Consider the following 18,952-nt stretch of genomic DNA (forward strand, 5'->3'; position numbering starts at 1 on the left):
TCAACCCGCGGATTTCGATCTCTTTGCTCGAAACTCCGTTTCCGAAACTGTTTTGGGGGATTGTTGCTTGGTATGTGACTCCTTCGTTTGTCCAATTAGTTTTTGCTTTAGTGGTTTATATTTTGAATAATTAGCTACTCTTGGTGCTACTATAGATGAGCTTGCATGTTGAATTTTTAGAGTTCTAAGTAGTTCGAATGCTTGCTATGGCCTCTATGTATCGCTATGAGTAGTTGCTACCAGTTTTGTAAAGTTTTGTTGATAAAATTTTGTCATCCAAAATTTTTTAGAAAATTTTACGCAAATATGATGAACCTCTTTGGAAGGAGGTATTCGAAGAGGACATCCTTGGAGGCATCTTCTAGTGACAGTTCCATTCGTCGGTCTTATGTTGAACCAAGTGAAAGCTCCATACGAGATGGCGCCACCAAAACATGCCTATGGTCATGCGACGATTATATGGTGTGTGTGTGGGCATTAAGGAAGAATTTGAGCAATATGTTCAACATGCCTGTCTCGGTCCCTACATTTTAGATAAGTGCAATCAACACCACACTCTTACTGAATCATTTTTCAAAGGATTTAAATTCCATCCCCGTGAGTCTAGGGTGTCATTTAAACTGTATGAAAATTTATTTATCATATCACTAGAGAGATTTGCTCACCACTGCAAAATCCCATTCTGGGGTTCGCTTGACGAACCACCAAGAGCTGAGTTCCAAGCATTTTTGACTAGCCTTTGCTACGGTGAGACGAGGGGAGTGACGCAAGGTAGAATAAAGAGCATTCATTTTCACGCAATTTAGTACTTTGCATTATTTAGTGGAAAATTTATAATAGGCAAACAAGATTGTAGTACACTTTGTGCTCTAGACTTGAGCCTCATACACACTGCTCTCACCGGTGACAGGAGTTATAATCTTGGAGCGATTGTTGCATGCAGGTTGCAACACAACACTAATAGTGGTTATTTCTATGGTGGAATTTATGCCACGCGTTTAGCAAGAGAGCTAGGTGTTTCACCTTTGCTCTGTGACCTATTCTACCCATATAGTATTTAGATTTTGATGCTATGAAACGTCATAAGATCCTTAGAGGTGACCCAATAATTTCACCTATAAATTGATGTTTAATCAAGAATCCGTGGTGTACACATATTTGCCCGCGCCTGCTCTCTTTGATTATCATAGCAAGGGAAGATATTTTGTTCTTGAGAGCGAGGCTATAACACCCACGATGCGGCTATATCTCCCATGTGTCGGAGCACGACTTAGAGGCATAACCGCATAGTAGGCATGTCGCAAGAGGGGTAATCTTTACACATCCCATGTACTGAATAAGAAAGGGATAAAGAGTTGGCTTACAATCGCCACTTCACACAATACATAAATATATCAATACATCATCCAGAATACAACCAAGGTTTGACTACGGAACCAAATAAAGAAAGACAACTCCAAATGCTAGATCCCCGATCGCCCCAACTGGGCTCCTCTACTGATCGTCCGAAAAGGAAATATAGTAATGTCCTGAATCCTCGTCGAACTCCCACTTGAGTTTGGTCGCGTCCCCTGCACTGGCATCATCGGCACCTGCATCTGGTTTTGGAAGTAATCTGTGAGTCACGGGGACTCAGCAATCTCACACCCTCGCGATCAAGACTATTTAAGCTTAAAGGGGTAGGAAAGGTAGTAAGGTGGATCTGCAGCAAGCACTAGCATATATGATGGCTAAATTACGCAAATAAGAGCGAGAAGAGAAGCAAAGCACGATCAATAAGCTATAATGATCAAGAAGTGATCCTGTAACTACTTAAGTTCAAGCATAACACGAGACCGTGTTCTCTTCCCGGACTCTGCCGAAAAGAGACCATCACGGCTACACACGCGGTTCATTCATTTTAATTAAGTTAAGAGTCAAGTTTTCTACAACTGGATATTAACAAATTCCCATCTGCCCATAACCGCGGGCACGGCTTTCGAAAGTTCATAACCCTGCAGGGGTGTCCCAACTTAGCCCATCACAAGCTCTCATGGTCAACGAAGGATATTCCTTCTAGCAGGAAGACCCGGTTAGTCTCGGAATCCCGGTTACAAGACATTTCGACAATGCTAAAACAAGACCAGCAAAGCCACCCGATGTGCCGACAAATCCCAATAGGAGTCGCACGTATCTCATTCTCAGGGCAACACCGGATGAGACTAGCTACGAGTAAAACCAAACCTCGAGTTTCCCTGAGGTGGCCCCGTAGGCAGCTCGGTTCGGACCAACACTCAGAGGAGCACTGGCCCGGGGGGGTTTAAAATAAGATGACCCTTGAGTCTGCAGAACCCAAGGGAAGGTATATGATGGTAGGCAGGCAAATGGTAAAACCAAGGTCGGGCCTTGCTGGAGGAGTTTTATTCAAAGCAAACTGTCAAGGGGTTCCCATAACACCCAACCGCGTAAGGAACGCAAAATCAAGGAACATAACACCGGTATGACGGAAACTAGGGCGGCAAGAGTGGAACAAAACACTAGGCATAAGGCCGAGCCTTTGCTACATCTTGAGCTTACGTTGGTTTTCCCCGAAGAGGAAGGGATGATGCAGCAGAGTAGCATAAGTATTTCCCTCAGTTTTTGATAACCAAGGTATCAATCCAGTAGGAGGCCACGCTCAAGTCCCTCGTACCTGCACAAAACGATAGCTACTCGCAACCAACGCGGTTAGGGGTTGTCAATCCCTTCACGGTCACTTACGAGAGTGAGATCTGATAGATATAATATTTTTGGTATTTTTGGTATAAAGATGCAAAGTAAAAAGTAAAAGCAAAGCAAGATTAAAGTGATGGAGATTGATATGATGAGAATAGACTCGGGGGCATAGGTTTCACTAGTGGCTTCTCTCAATAGCATAAGTATTCTATGGTGGGTGAACAAATTACTGTTGAGCAATTGACAAAATTGAGCATAGTTATGAGAATATCTAGGCATGATCATGTATATAGGCATCACGTCCGTGACAAGTAGACCGAAACGATTCTGCATCTACTACTATTACTCCACTCATCGATCGCTATCCAGCATGCATCTAGAGTATCAAGTTAAAAACAGAGTAACGCCTTAAGCAAGATGACATGATGTAGAGAGATAAATTCATGCAATATGAAATAAACCCCATCTTGTTATCCTCGATGGCAACGATACAATACGTGCCTTGCTGCCGCTTCTGTCACTGGGTAAGGACACCGCAAGATCGAACCCAAAGCTAAGCACTTCTCCCATGGCAAGAACTACCAATCTAGTTGGCCAAACCAAATGGATAATTTGAAGAGACTTGCAAAGATAACCAATCATACATAAAAGAATTCAGAGAAGATTCAAATATTATTCCTAGATAGACTTGATCATAAACCCACAAGTCATCGGTCTCAACAAACACACCGCAAAAAGAAGATTACATCGAATAGATCTCCACGAGAGAGGGGGAGAACTTTGTATTGAGATTCAAAGAAAGAGAACAAGCCATCTAGCTACTAACTATGGACCCGAAGGTCTGAGGTAAACTACTCACACTTCATCTGAGGGGCTAGGATGATGTAGAAGCCCTCCGTGATGACGGCCCTCTTCCGGCGGAGCTCCGAAACAGGCCCAAGATGGGATCTCATGGATACAGAAAGTTACGGTGGTGGAATTAGGTTTTTGGCTCCTGTTCTGATCGTTTGGGGGTACGTAGGTATATATAGGCGGACGAAGTACGTCGGTGGAGCACCGATGGGCCCACGAGGCAGAGGGGCACACCCCCCACCCTCGTGACTTCCTCTTTGACTCCCTGGAGTAGGGTCCAAGTCTCCTGGATCACGTTCGGTGAGAAAATCACGTTCCCGAAGATTTTATTCCGTTTGGACTCCGTTTGATATTCTGTTTCTCCCAGACACTGAAATAGGCAAAAAAGCAGCAATTCTGGGCTGGGCCTCCGGTTAATAGGTTAGTCCCAAAAATAATATAAAAGTGGAAAATAAAGCCCAATATAGTCCAAAACAGTAGATAATATAGCATGGAGCAATCAAAAATTATAGATACGTTGGAGACGTATCAGCCTTCCACCCTTTACCAAATATATAGATGCATTAAAGTAAATAAGATATAATAATGATATCCCAACAAATATCCATGTTCCAACATGGAACAAAACTCCATCTTCACCTGCAACTAACAATGCTATAAGAGGGGCTGAGCAAAGCGGTAACATAGCCAAACAACGGTTTGCTAGGACAAGGTGGGTTAGAGGCTAGACATGGCAACATGGGAGGCATGATATAGCAAGTGGTAGATATCGCAGCATAGCAAAAGAGCGAGCAACTAGCAAGCAAAGATAGAAGTGATTTCGAGGGTATGGTCATCTTGCCTGCAAAGTTCTCAGAGTTGACGAAAGCTTGATCCTCGTAAGCGTACTCAACAGGTTCCTCGATCACGTACTCGTCTCCCGGCTCTACCCAAAGCAAGAACACAAGCAAAAGGACCAACAATCAATCACGGTTCAATGCGCAAGCAACATGATGCAAAACATGGCATGACATGCGGGATGTGATATGCAATGCATATGCGTGCTTCGGAAAGGAAAGATTGAACCAGACATCAACTTGGAAAACGAAGTGCGTCGCTGGAAAGATGAGATGATTTCGATCAAAATCGATATAAAGATCACCAGAATCGGATGCATGGTTTGCAAATGGCAAGAAAACAAGAATGGCACAATTCTGCGATCAACAGCACGATGCCATCTAGAGTGCAACAAGAAACTAAGCTACTGCACCCCAACATAGCAACATAGCACATTGCAGTGATGTACTCAAGATGCTTGACAAAATATGAACACTGAGCTATGGCTAAATCACACAATATCAGGTTCAAACAAGCATGGCAAAAGTGCAAAAGATAGCAGCATCATGGACTTAGTGAAAATAACATGTCAGGAATTAACATCAGGAAGCAATGTTTAGAGCAATCAAACAACATGCTACAGGAACAGATCATAGCAATACAAGGCATGGCATGAATATACTCAAATCATAGAACAAAAGTCCCTTACTGACCATAAGCCAAAAAGGATCAGAAGATATGATGGCACCCATGTAAACATAGCAAGTTTCGTTAACAGATTCAGACTTAGCAGAAAAAAACTGAGCATGGCATAAATAGAATTATGAAGGCCTCTTTGCGAGCTCGATTCACACATCACAAAGCCTTGCATGACAAATTAAGCATATAAATAGCAAGAAGACATGTTTAAGAAGCAAACCAAGGCAAGAACAAGTTTATAGCAAGCTTGGATCAACTACAACAACCATGGCAAAATTGATTAACATGTAAACAATCTGCCAGGAACATTTTATAGCACAAGTAGAGCAAGATTAAGTCATGCTAGGGCACTCCATAATTGCAAACAGGGGCATGGATGGATAGAGAACAACCATATGTCCAAATCATCCTTACTGAAGCAACTCAAATAAAGCATGTATCTCACTGTAGCAACATGAAAACATGGCATAAAAATAACAGCAGACCAATGACTTAGTGAAATTCTAAGTCTCTGAAATCAACAATATCACGAGAGCTACTTTGCATGCTTGTTCTAGTCACCACATTGATCACAAAAATACATGGCATACACCCCTGTAAGGATGGCATGTCATAGACCAAAATACATGTAGAGATCATGTACATATCAAGCACACAACAAATGTAGCAAAAATGACAAATCCTCATACTCTGCTAAGAATCAGCACCTAACATTTTATAGCACTCTTGTATCCATGATTTGGGCATCAAGATTGACTCAAATGAGCATGTCACAATGGAACAAAATGAAGAGCACATCATGATGAACATTTAGATATATGGCTCGCCCAAAACGGAGCTACGGGCACAGAGTTATGATGCAATGAACAAGGGCTGAAAATGTTACACGGAAAGGGGACTTGGGGAAAAAACGAGGTCAACCTCTATGGATCCAGATCTGGCGCGGAAAATGAGGTTCGCCAGAATCTTCGCCGGAGTTGACGGGGATGACTAGCCGGAGTGGAGGGAGCTCGCCGGAGTTGACGAAAACGAAGGGGACAATGGCCGAACGACGCGGTGTGAAGAGGCGATGGGAGCCGGTGCGTGCGGGGTCCCCTGGCGCTGGTCGCCGGCGAGGTCAGGCAGGAGGGCAGGGTCGCACGGGTATAGCGGCGATGCTCGGCGCGAGCGGCAGAGCGGCCCGGGCGCATGGGCGAACAGCGCGGCCGGGTCGGGCGGCGGGGACGGTGGTGCCTGCGGAGGAGCGGGCTCCAGCGATGATGGCGGTCGCTGGCGGGCGGCCAGGCGGCGGCGCAAGGACGCGCAGGCGGCGGGCGGCGCAGAGCGGGCCCGGCGCGGTGGGAGGCGGCTGGAGAGGCGCGGGGCGCCATGTGGCGACGCGCTAGTGGCTCGGGGGGGCGGAGCTGAGGTGGCATCTCCTAGTTGGTCGGGGTGAGGTGGCCGGCGGACATGTCCGGCGCGGACGGATGTGTCCGGCAGCGCGGTGGAGAAGGGGCTAGGGTTTGTACTGCGCGAAAATGGAAGGGGGTGTTTATATAGGTAGAGGGAGCTAGGAGTGTCCAAATGGAGTGCGGTTTTCGGCCACGCAATCGTGATGGAACGGCCGAGAGGATGGAGGGGGTTTGGATGGGTTTGTGGGCTGTCTTGGAGGGTTGTTGGGCTGCAACACACACGAGGCCTTCTCGGTTCGCCAGTTAACTGTCGGAGTATCAAACGGACTCCAAATGGCACGAAACTTGACAGGCGGTCTACCGGTGGTGTACCAAGGCCGCTTGGCAAATCTCGGTCCATTCTGAGAATGATTAACACCCGCACATGAAAAGAGACAAAAGGGGAGCCGGAGGACATAGGAGTGTCGGATTGCAAAACGGACAACGGGGAAAATGCTCGGATGCATGAGACGAACACGTATGCAAATGCGATGCACATGATGACATGATATGAAATGCATGACATGAACAAAATGCAAAATGAAGACAAAACCCAACCATGAAGGAATATCATATCGCATCTCCGGAAAAGGCAAGAGTCGGAGTTACAAATAGGAAAGTTGTATCCGGGGTGTTACAGAGGCCCGAGCTCACAACGCGGTGGTTGTGGCTGCACAGCAGGCCGAGGCATCCACACCGAGAGCCTCCATGAGTTACCACCCCGACTATTATCCAGGCTACTGACTGATTATCAAGTTAGGCCAAAAGCCTAAGCTTGGGGGAGTACGTATTCCCACCGACATTACATTCATGTTCACACATTTCATTCCAGTAGTCGGTGTTCACACTTTTTCGTTGTATTATCCATGTTAAATTTATTTTCTCGCTTTCTTCTTGTGTGTTTGAAAAACCTTGAGAAAATACGAAAATATTTCCTGCTTCTTTCTAGAGTAGTTAGCTGTAGCACTAAAAAGAAAGCCCAAAAGGATTTCCTTGTTCTTCTTTTGCTTGTTGGGAGCTTTTCCTTGTAAATAGTTTTTCTCATTTTGCTTTCCCCTTTTATTTCTTGTTCAAGAAAACCAAAAACTCCCAAAAATATTTCAGTGTGTTTCTCTGAATTTCTTTTCTTTTTATTGAGTCATACCGAGGAGAAGTCCACGATGAAAATGTTGAGTGGCTCTCATATGCATAATTGTTGATCTCACAAAGAGCCCATATTACCTTGTCTTCTCCTGTTGAATAAATTGTTTGCAGATTCCAGCTTAGTCCACAGAACTCTTGCACTATTATTATTTTCACATCGTTCGGTCATGCAAGTGAAAGGAAATAATGATGATATTTGATGAACTGTTCGTGGTAGAGAGAAATGGGTATGAACTCGACTTGTCCAGTTTTTATAAATATGTTTAACCTAGTATCCATGATTTAGCCCATTATGATTAAACATGTTTGCAATGACAATTAAGATTATAGTTTCTCATGCCATGCATAAGTAGCTAGGAGTGGATAATGATTTATCTTGGATGTCAACATTGCGTTATAATGATTGTGATGTAGTATGATGACATGGTATCCTCCTCTGAATGTTCAAGTGGCTTGACTTAGCACATGTTCATGCATGTAGTTGAATCAAAGCCAACATAGCCTCTATGATATTTATGTTCATGGTGTTCATATCCTACTCATGCTAGTGTCCAATGTTACTTATGCATAATGCATGTTCATGACCATTGTTGCTCTCTAACTGGCCGCTTCTCAACCTGTTTGCTAGCCTTCTCCTGTACTAAGTGGGAATTCTGCTTGTACATCAAAAACCTAGAACCCAAGTTATTCCAGATGAGTCCAACATACCTACCTATATGCGGTATTACCCTGCCGTCCTAAGTAAATTTGCATGTGCCATCTCTAAAAACTTCAAATAAATATCTTTTTTGTGTGCCTGGATCGTTCATGGAACGACGGGAGGTAGTCGGTACCTTCCATGCTAAGCGGGTTATTCTCAGGATGAGTGTTTATTCACTCACCATCGATGAGAAAAGGGCGGTAATAGGGATGCCCAGTCCCAAACTATTGGGGAACATAGCAATAATTCAAAAAATTCCTACGAGTCACCAAGATCAATCCAGGAGATGCTATCAACGAGGGAGAGGGAGTGCATCTTCATACCCTTGAAGATCGCTAAGCGGAAGCATTACAAGGAACGCGGATGATGAAGTAATACTCGCGGTGATTCAAATCGTAGAAGATCCGATCAAGCGCCGAACGGACGGCGCCTCTGCATTCAACACACGTATAGCCCGGGGACATCTCCTTCTTCTTGATCCATCAAGGGGAGAGGAGAAGTTGAGGGAGAACTCTGGCAGCACGACGGCGTGGTGGTGGTGGAGCTCGTGGTTCTCCGGCAGGACTTCGCCAGCAATATGGAAGAGGAGGAGGTGTTGGAGAGGGGGAGGGTTGTGCCAGGGGAAGGGTGCGGATGCCCTACCACCCCCTCTATATTTATGGGGTGAAGGGAGAGCCCCCCTCCCCTAGATGTATCTAGAGGGGGCGGCGGCCAAGGGGGGACTTGCCCCCCAAGTCAGGTGGGAGGCGCCCCCACACCCTAGGGTTTTCAACCCTAGGCGCCTTGGGACCTTGGGGGCGTACCAGCCCAGCAGGGGCTGGTTCCACCCTTTATCAGCCCACTTGGCCCACCGGGGCAGGTGGCCCCACCCGGTGGACCCCCGGACACCTTTCGGTGGTCCCGGTACAAACCGATAAGCCCCAAAATCATTCCGGCGGCTGAAACTGGACTTCCCATATATAAATCTTCACCTCTGGACCATTCCGGAACTCCTCGTGACATCCGAGATCTCATACGGGACTTCGAGCAACCTTCGGTAACCACATACTATTTCCCATAATAACTCTAGCGTCACCGAACCTTAAGTGTGTAGACCCCACGGGTTCGGGAACCATGCAGACATGACCGAGACATCTCTCCGGCCAATAACTAACAGCGGGATCTAGATACCCATGTTGGCTCCCACATGTTCCACAATGATCTCATCGGATGAACCACGATGTCGAGGATTCAATCAATCCCGTATACGATTCCCTTTGTATATCGGTGTGTTACTCGCCCGAGATTCGATCGTCCGTATATCTATACCTCGTTCAATCTCGTTACCGGCAAGTCCCTTTAATCGTTACGTAACACATAATCCCGTTGCTAACTCCTTAGTCACATTGATCTCGTTATGATGATGCATTACCGAGTGGGCCCAGAGATACCTCTCCGTCATACGAAGTGACAAATCCCAGTCTCGATTCGTGCCAACCCAACAGATACTTTTAGAGATACATGTAGTGCACCTTTATAGCCACCCAGTTATGTTGTGATGTTTGGTACACCCAAAGCATTCCTACGGTATCCGGGAGTTGCACAATCTCATGGTCTAAGGAAATGATACTTGACATTAGAAAAGCTTTAGCAAACGAACTACATGATCTTGTGCTACGCTTAGGATTGGGTCTTGTCCATCACATGATTCTCCTAATGATGTGATCCCGTTATCAATGACATCCAATGTCCATGGCCAGGAAACCATGACCATCTATTGATCAACGAGCTAGTCAACTAGAGGCTTCCTAGGGACATATTAAGATCTATGTATTCACACATGTATTACGGTTTCTAGTTAATACAATTAGAGCATGAACAATAGAAAATTATCATGAACACGGAAATATAATAATAACCACTTTATTATTGCCTCTAGGGCATATTTCCAATAGTATCCCACTTGCACTAGAGTCAACAATCTAGTTACATTTGTGATGAATTGATCACCCATAGAGTTCTGGTGTTGATCATGTTTTGCTCGCGGAAGAGGTTTAGTCAACGGATCTGCGACATTCAGATCCGTATGCACTTTACAAATATCTATGTCTCCATCTTCAATATATTCACAAATGGAGTTGAAGTGACGCTTGATATGCCTGGTCTTCTTATGAAACCTGGGCTCCTTGGCTATGGCTATAGCTCCAGTGTTGTCACAGAAGAGAGTAATCGGGCCTGACGCATTAGGAATGAATCCTGGGTCGGTGATGAACTCCTTCATCCAGACTGCTTCATGTGCTGCCTCCGAGGCAGCTATGTACTCTGCTTCACATGTAGATCCCGCCACGACGCTTTGCTTGCAACTGCACCAGATGACTGCCCCACCATTCACAATATACATGTATCCGATTTGTGACTTGGAGTCATCCAGATCTGTGTCGAAGCTAGCATCGACGTAACCCTTTATGACGAGCTCTTCGTCACCTCCATAAACGAGAAACATGTCCTTAGTCGTTTTCAGGTACTTCAGGATATTCTTGACCGTTGTCCAGTGTTCCATACCAGGATCACTTTCGTACCTCCCTACCAAACTTACGGCAAGGTTCACATCAGGTGTGGTACACAACATGGCATACATAATAGACCCTATGGCTGAGGCATAGGGGATGACTCTCATCTTTTCTCTATCTTCTGTCGAGGTCGGGCATTGAGCCGCGCTCAATTTCACACCTTGCAATACAGGCAATAACCCCTTCTTGGACTTGTCCATATTGAACTTCTTCAATATCTTGTCAAGGTATGTGCTTTGCGAAAGGCCAATGAGGCGTCTCGGTCTATCTCTATAGATCTTGATGTCTAATATGTAAGCAGCTTCTCCAAGGTCCTTCATTGAAAAACACTTATTCAAGTAGGCCTTTATGCTTTCCAAAAGTTCTATATCATTTCCCATCAATTGTATGGCATCCACATATAATATGAGAAATGCTACAGAGTTCCCACTCACTTCTTGTAAACACATGCTTCTCCATAAGTCTGCATAAACCCAAACGCTTTGATCATTTCATCAAAGTGAATGTTCCAACTCCGAGATGCTTGCACCAGCCCATAGATGGAGCACTGGAGCTTGCATACCTTGTCAGTCTTCTTCTTAAAGATCCATTTATTCTCTATGGCTTGCCAATCATCGGGCAAGCCCGTCAAAGTCCATACTTCGTTTTCATACATGGATCCGATCTCGGATTCATGGCTTCAAGCCATTTGTTGGAATCCGAGCCCACCATCGCTTCTTCATAGTTCGAAGGTTCACCGTTGTCTAGCAACATGATTTCCAGGACAGAGTTCTCCTACCACTCTGGTGCGTAACGTGTCCTTGTGGACCTACGAAGTTCAGTAGCAACTTGATCCAAAGTTTCATGATCATCATCATTAACTTCTTCTCTAGTCGGTGCAGGCACCACAGAAACATCTTCATGAGCTGCGCTACTCTCCGGTTCAAGAGGCAGTACCTCATCAAGTTCTACTTTCCTCCCACTTACTTCTTTCGAGAGAAACTCTTTCTCTAGAAAGGATCCATTCTTGGCAACAAAGATCTTGCCTTTGGATCTGAGGTAGAAGGTATACACAATAGTTTCTGAAGACACATTTTTCTGACTTGGGTTCGAGCTTTTCAGGTTGAAGTTTCTTGACATAACCATCACATCCCCAAACTTTCAGAAATGATAGCTTAAGTTTCTTTCCAAACCATAATTCATATGGTGTCATCTCAACAGATTTCGATGGAGCCCTATTTAAAGTGAATGCACAGTCTCTAAAGCATAACCCCAAAATGATAGCGGTAGATCGGTAAGAGACATCATAGATCGCACCATATCCAATAGAGTGCGATTACGATGTTCGGACACACCATTACGCTGAGGTGTTCCAGGTGGCGTGAGTTGTGAAACAATTCCACATTTCCTTAAGTGTGTGCTGAACTGGTGACTCAAATATTCCCCTCCACGATCTGATCGTAAGAATTTTATTTTTCTGTCACGTCGATTCTCTACCTCACTCTAAAATTCCTTGAACTTTTCAAAGATCTCATACTTGTGTTTCATTAAGTAGATATACCCATATCTACTTAAGTTGCCAGTAAGGGTGAGAACATAATGATGGCCACCGCGAGCCTCAACGCTCATTGGACCACACACATCAGTATGTATGATTTCCAATAAGTTGGTTGCTCGCTCCATTGTTCCGGAGAACAGAGTCTTGGTCATTTTGCCCATCAGGCATGGTTCGCACGTGTCAAATGATTCATAATCAAGAGACTCCAAAAGTCCATCTGCATGGTGTTTCTTCATGCGTTTGACACCAATGTGACCAAGGCGGTAGTGCCACAAGTATGTGAGACTATCATTATCAACCTTACACCTTTTGGCATTCACACTATGAATATGTGTAACATCATGTTCGAGATTAAACAAAAATAAACCATTGAGATACCGACGATCGAGTCTCGGGCAAGTAACATACCGATGACAAAGGGAACAACGTACATTGTTATGCGGTTTGACCGATAAAGATTCGTAGAATATGTAGGAACCAATATGAACATCCAGGTTCCTCTATTGGTTATTGATCGGAGACATGTCTTGGTCATGTCTACATAGTTCTCGAACCCGTAGGGTCCGCACGCTTAAAGTTCTATGATGATCGGTATTATGAGTTTATATGTTTTGATGTACCGAAGGTAGTTCGGAGTCTCGGATATGATCACGGACATGACGAGGAGTCTCGAAATGGTCGATACATAAAGATTGATATATTGGAAGCCTACATTTGGACATCGGAAGAGTTCCGGGTGAAATCGGGATTTTACCGGAGTGCCAGAGGGGTTACCGGAACCCCTGGGGGTTAATGGGCCTTGTTGGGCCCTTGTGGAGAGAGAGAGGGGCCGGCCAGGACAGGCCGCACGCCCCTCCCCCACTGGTCCGAATTGTACTAGGAGAAGGGGGGCGCCCCCCCCCTTTCCTTCTCCTTCTCCCCCTTCCTTTTCCCCTCCTAGTAGGAGTAGGAAAGAGGGGAATCCTACTCCTACTAGGAGGAGGATTCCTCCTCCTGGCGCGCCCTCTAGGGTCGGCCGGCCTCCCCTTTGCTCCTTTATATATGGGGGCAGGGGCACCTCTAGACACACAAGTTGATCATTGATCTCTCCCAGCCGTGTGCGGTGCCCCCTCCACCATAATCCACCTCGGTCATACTGTAGCGGTGCTTAGGCGAAGCCCTGCAATGGTAGCTTCATCAGCATCATCACCACGCCGTCGTGGTGATGAAACTCTTCCCCGAGCTCTACTGGATCATGAGTTCGTGGGACGTCACCGAGCTGAACGTGTGCTAAACGCGGAGGTGTCGTACATTCTGTACTGAGGATCGGTCGATCGTGAAAACGTACGACTACATCAACCGCGTTGTCATAATGCTTCCGCTTAACGGTCTATGAGGGTACGTGGACGACACTCTTCCCTCTCGTTGCTATGCATCACCATGATCTTGCGTGTGCGTATGAATTTTTTTGAAATTACTACGTTCCCCAACAGAATCGACTAGGCCGTGTCCGATCATCATGTGAGATGGACTAGTCATCAACGGTGAACATCTCCATGTTGATCGTATCTACTATATGACTCATGTTCGACCTTTTGGTGTCTCGTGTTCCGAGGCCATGTCTCTACATGCTAGGCTCGCCAAGTCAATCTAAGTGTTTCGCATGTGTAAATCTGGCTTACACCCGTTGTATGCGAACGTTAGAATCTATCACACCCGATCATCACGTGGTGCTTCGAAACAATGAACCTTCGCAATGGTGCACAGTTAGGGGGAACACTTTTCTTGAAATTTTAGTGATGGATCATCTTATTTAGGCTACCGTCGTTCTATGCAAATAAGATGTAAACATGGCAAACATCACATGCAAATCATAAAATGACATGATATGGCCAATATCATCTTGCGCCTTTGATCTCCATCTTCGAGGCACGGCATGATCACCATCGTCACCGGCATGACACCATGATCTCCGTCATCATGTCTTCATGAAGTTGTCTCGCCAACTATTACTTCTACTACTATGGCTAACGGTTAGCGATAAAGTAAAGTAATTACATGGCGTTTTCATTGACACGCGGGTCATACAATAAATTAAGACAACTCCTATGGCTCCTGCCAGTTGTCATATTGATCACATGCAACTCGTGATTCCTATTACAAGAACATGATCAATCTCATACATCACATATACCATTCATCACATCCTTTTGACCATATCACATCACATAGCATACCCTGCAAAAACAAGTTAGACGTCCTCTAATTGTTGTTGCATGTTTTACACGGCTGCTATGGGTTTCTAGCAAGAACGTTTCTTACCTACGCAAAAACCACAACGTGATATGCCAATTGCTATTTACCCTTCATAAGGACCCTTTTCATCGAATCCGATCCGACTAAAGTGGGAGAGACAGACACCCGCTAGCCACCTTATGCATCAAGTGCATGTCAGTCGGTGGAACCAGTCTCACGTAAGCATACGTGTAAGGTCGGTCCGGGCCCCTTCATCCCACAATGCCGCTGAATCAAGATAAGACTAGTAATGGTAAGCAAATTGAGCAAATCATCGCCCACAACTACTTTGTGTTCTTTTTTTGCGGGGAAAAGGAGTTTATTTATTAGTCATTTGGGCAGTCTTCTGTACACAGGATGGGAACATCTCCTGGCCCGGAGGCAAGCCACACCACAGTGCGCTCCTCTACTCTACCAAAGTTTGCCAGGTAATGGCTCACTACATTTCGTTTGTGAGCTACAAGGCATAGCTTGAACTCCCTCTCTTTCATAAGCCTTCTAGCTTCAGCAACCAGCATAGAATATCTTGACCTGTCAATACCTGATGCCATAAGCATGTTAAAAGTCACTAAGCAATCAGTCTCCACTTCAATTGGACGTTGGGTCCATTGGCATGCTAGGGATAAGCCCTCCATGCACGCGTACAGCTCAGCTTCAAGCGGTTCCACACAAGTGTATAGGAACCGACATGATGACATGTTTATCTTTCCTTTTGCATCCCGAACTATCATCCCAGCGCCCGCCATACCTGTCTTCTCGCAAAAAGAGCCGTCCACGTTTAGCTTTAGCCATCCATCTGGTGGAGGCGTCCACTTCCCTGGCGACTTGGCATCAACAAGGGCATGTGATAGTGGACTGGGAAGCGGTATAGGGTGCATTACTTGCTTGCCCTTAACCGGATCAGTTTGTGGGTTGCAGTGTAAGCTTATCAGGGACTCCGCGTACGACAGAAGAAAACGTCTCGACGCGTCAATGGGAGGCGTCGGCTTCGCATGCGTCAGCTCGTTCCTCATGTACCAGCAACGCCATAGGGTCATCATGAACTTCATGCGATCAAACTCTGGCAAGTCACAAAGATGTTGCATGAGCCATTCCTTGCCTGTCCGTCGGATAGCTGACACATCCGGGAGACTCCAGTGCTTGGCCATAGCCTGCCAAAGTGCCACTGCCAACGGGCATCTGCAAAAGGCATGAAAAGTATCCTCCGGCTCAATCACACAGAGGGGGCATGCATCAGAAATCTCCAACCCTCGTCTTTTTTTATTCTGCCAAGTAGGAAGACAATCAGTCATTAGACGCCAAATGAACGTGCGAACAACTACTTTGTGTTCTACTCGTGCATAGAATCTATGCATAGACCTAGCTCATGATGCCACTGTTGGGGAACGTAGCAATAATTCAAAAATTTCCTACGTGTCACCAAGATCAATCTAGGAGATGCTAGCAACGAGAGAGAGGGAGTGCATCTTCATACCCTTGAAGATCGCTAAGCGGAAGCGTTACAAGGAACACGGATGATGGAGTCGTACTCGTGGCAATTCAAATCGCGGAAGATCCGATCAAGCGTCAAACGGACGATGCCCCCGTGTTCAACACACGTACAACCCGAGGACGTCTCCTCCTTCTTGATCCAGCAAGGGGAGAGGAGAAGTTGAGGGAGAACTCCGGCAGCACGAAGGCGTGGTGGTGGTGGAGCTCGTGGTTCTCCAGCAGGGCTTCACCAAGCACTACGGAGGAGGAGGAGGTGTTGGAGAGGGGGAGGGTTACGCCAGGGGAAGGGTGCGGCTGCCCTCCCACCCCCTCTCTATTTATAGGGTGAAGGGAGAGGGGGCCGGCCCCCTAGATGCATCTAGAGGGGGGCGGTCAAGGGGGGTGTCGGTGTCAAAACCGGCGGATCTCAGGTAGGGGGTCCCGAACTATGCGTCTAGGCCGGATGGTAACAGGAGGCAGGGAACACGATGTTTTACCCAGGTACGGGCCCTCTTGATGGAGGTAAAACCCTACGTCCTGCTTGATTAATATTGATGATATGGGTAGTACAAGAGTAGATCTACCACGAGATCAAGGAGGCTAAACCCTAGAAGCTAGCCTATGGTATGATTGTTGTATATGGAGTTGATTGCCTACGGACTACAACCCTCCGGTTTATATAGACACCGGATAGGGTTAGGGTTACATAGAGTCGGTTACAATGGTAGGAGATCTTGAATATCCGCATCGCCAAGCTTTCCTTCCACGCCAAGGAAAGTCCCATCCAGACACGGGACGAAGTCTTCAATCTTGTATCTTCATAGTCCAGGAGTTCGGCTGAAGGTATAGTCCGTCTACCCGAACACCCCCTAATCCAGGACTCCCTCAGTAGCCCCTGAACCAGGCTTCAATGACGACGAGTCCGGCGCGCAAATTGTCTTCGGCATTGCAAGGCGGGTTCCTCCTCCAAGTCCTTCATAGAAGATTGTAAACACCAAGAGTAGTGTCCGGCTCTGCAAAATAAGCTTCCACATATTGCCATAGAGAGAATAATATTAACAAAAATCAAATCTGCTGACGTATTCCGCAGTGCGTCAACACACTACAACCAAGTCCTTCACTCGAATCGTTTATACTTTTCCACCTCAGCGTGTTTTGCGAGGCGGTTTCCTTGGCACGTCTTGTCAAAGAAGAGATCTTGTACCCCCCTTTTACGGGATTCTCATCAATACGGACGTGGGTAACCCAACCGCGCCACTTATCATGGCGCTTGGGAGGCAAGCGAGTTTTACTAGGCAGGTGGGGACGCACAACCGCATCCGCCCATATAAGGGGACAAGGATCCACCTTTTTACCTATGCCTTCTTCCTCCCTTGCCTACCCATCTCCCGCGCACCCGAGCTCCAGCGCCCAAGCCCGCACTTCCCACCTCAACCTTCTCCAGCAATGTCCGGAGCGGGAGGCAAGTGGATGGTCTCCTCCGCCACGGAGGGCAAAGTCAAGAAGCTAAGAAAGGCCGGATACTTGTCCAAGGACATCGCGCACCGGCTTCCCGAAGAGGGGCAGCTTCTCCCCACCCCAAGGCCCCATGAGAGGGTAGTATTTCTCCCCCACTTCCTCCGCGGACTGGGTTTTCCACTCCACCCATTTGTCTGGGGGCTCATGTGTTGGGGAACGTAACAATAATTCAAAATTTTCCTACGTGTCACCAAGATCAATCTATGGAGTCATCTAGCAACGAGGGAGGAGTGGATCTACATACCCTTGGTAGATCGCGCGCGGAAGCGTTCAAGAGAACGGGGTTGATGGAGTCGTACTCGTCGTGATCCAAATCACCGATGATCCTAGCGCCGAACGGACGGCACCTCCGCGTTCAACACACGTACGGAGCAGCGACGTCTCCTCCTTCTTGATCCAGCAAGGGGGAGGAGAGGTTGATGGAGATCCAGCAGCACGACGGCGTGGTGGTGGAAGTAGCGGGATTCCAACAGGGCTTCGCCAAGCGCTGCGGGAGGAGGGAGATGTGTCATGGGAGGGAGAGGGAGGCGCCAGGGCTTAGGTTGGCTGCCCTCCCTTCCCCCCACTATATATAGGGCCAAGGGAGAGGGGAGGGCGCAGCCTTGGCCCTTCCTCCAAGGAAGGGTGCGGCCAGGGGAGGAGTCCATCCTCCCCAAGGCACCTCGGAGGTGCCTTCCCCCTTTAGGACTCTTCCTTTCCCTTATCTCTTGGCGCATGGGCCTCTTGGGGCTGGTGCCCTTGGCCCATATAGGCCAAGGTGCACACCCCTACAGCCCATGTGGCCCCCCGGGGCAGGTGGCCCCACCCGGTGGACCCCCGGGACCCTTCCGGTGGTCCCGGTACAATACCGGTGACCCCGAAACTTGTCCGGTGACCAAAACAGGACTTCCCATATATAAATCTTTACCTCTGGACCATTCCGGAACTCCTCGTGACGTCCGGGATCTCATCCAGGACTCCTAACAAATTTAGGGTTACCGCATACTAATATCTCTATAACCCTAGCATCACCGAACCTTAAGTGTGTAGACCCTACGGGTTCGGGAGACATGCAGACATGACCGAGACGTTCTCCGGTCAATAACCAACAGCGGGATCTGGATACCCATGTTGGCTCCCACATGTTCCACGATGATCTCATCGGATGAACCACGATGTCAAGGACTTAATCAATCCCGTATACAATTCCCTTTGTCTAGCAGTACGATACTTGCCCGAGATTCGATCGTCGGTATCCCGATACCTTGTTCAATCTCGTTACCGGCAAGTC

This window comes from Triticum aestivum, chromosome 3A, assembly GCF_018294505.1.
Source record: "Triticum aestivum cultivar Chinese Spring chromosome 3A, IWGSC CS RefSeq v2.1, whole genome shotgun sequence".
NCBI classification, from domain to species: Eukaryota; Viridiplantae; Streptophyta; class Magnoliopsida; order Poales; family Poaceae; genus Triticum; species Triticum aestivum.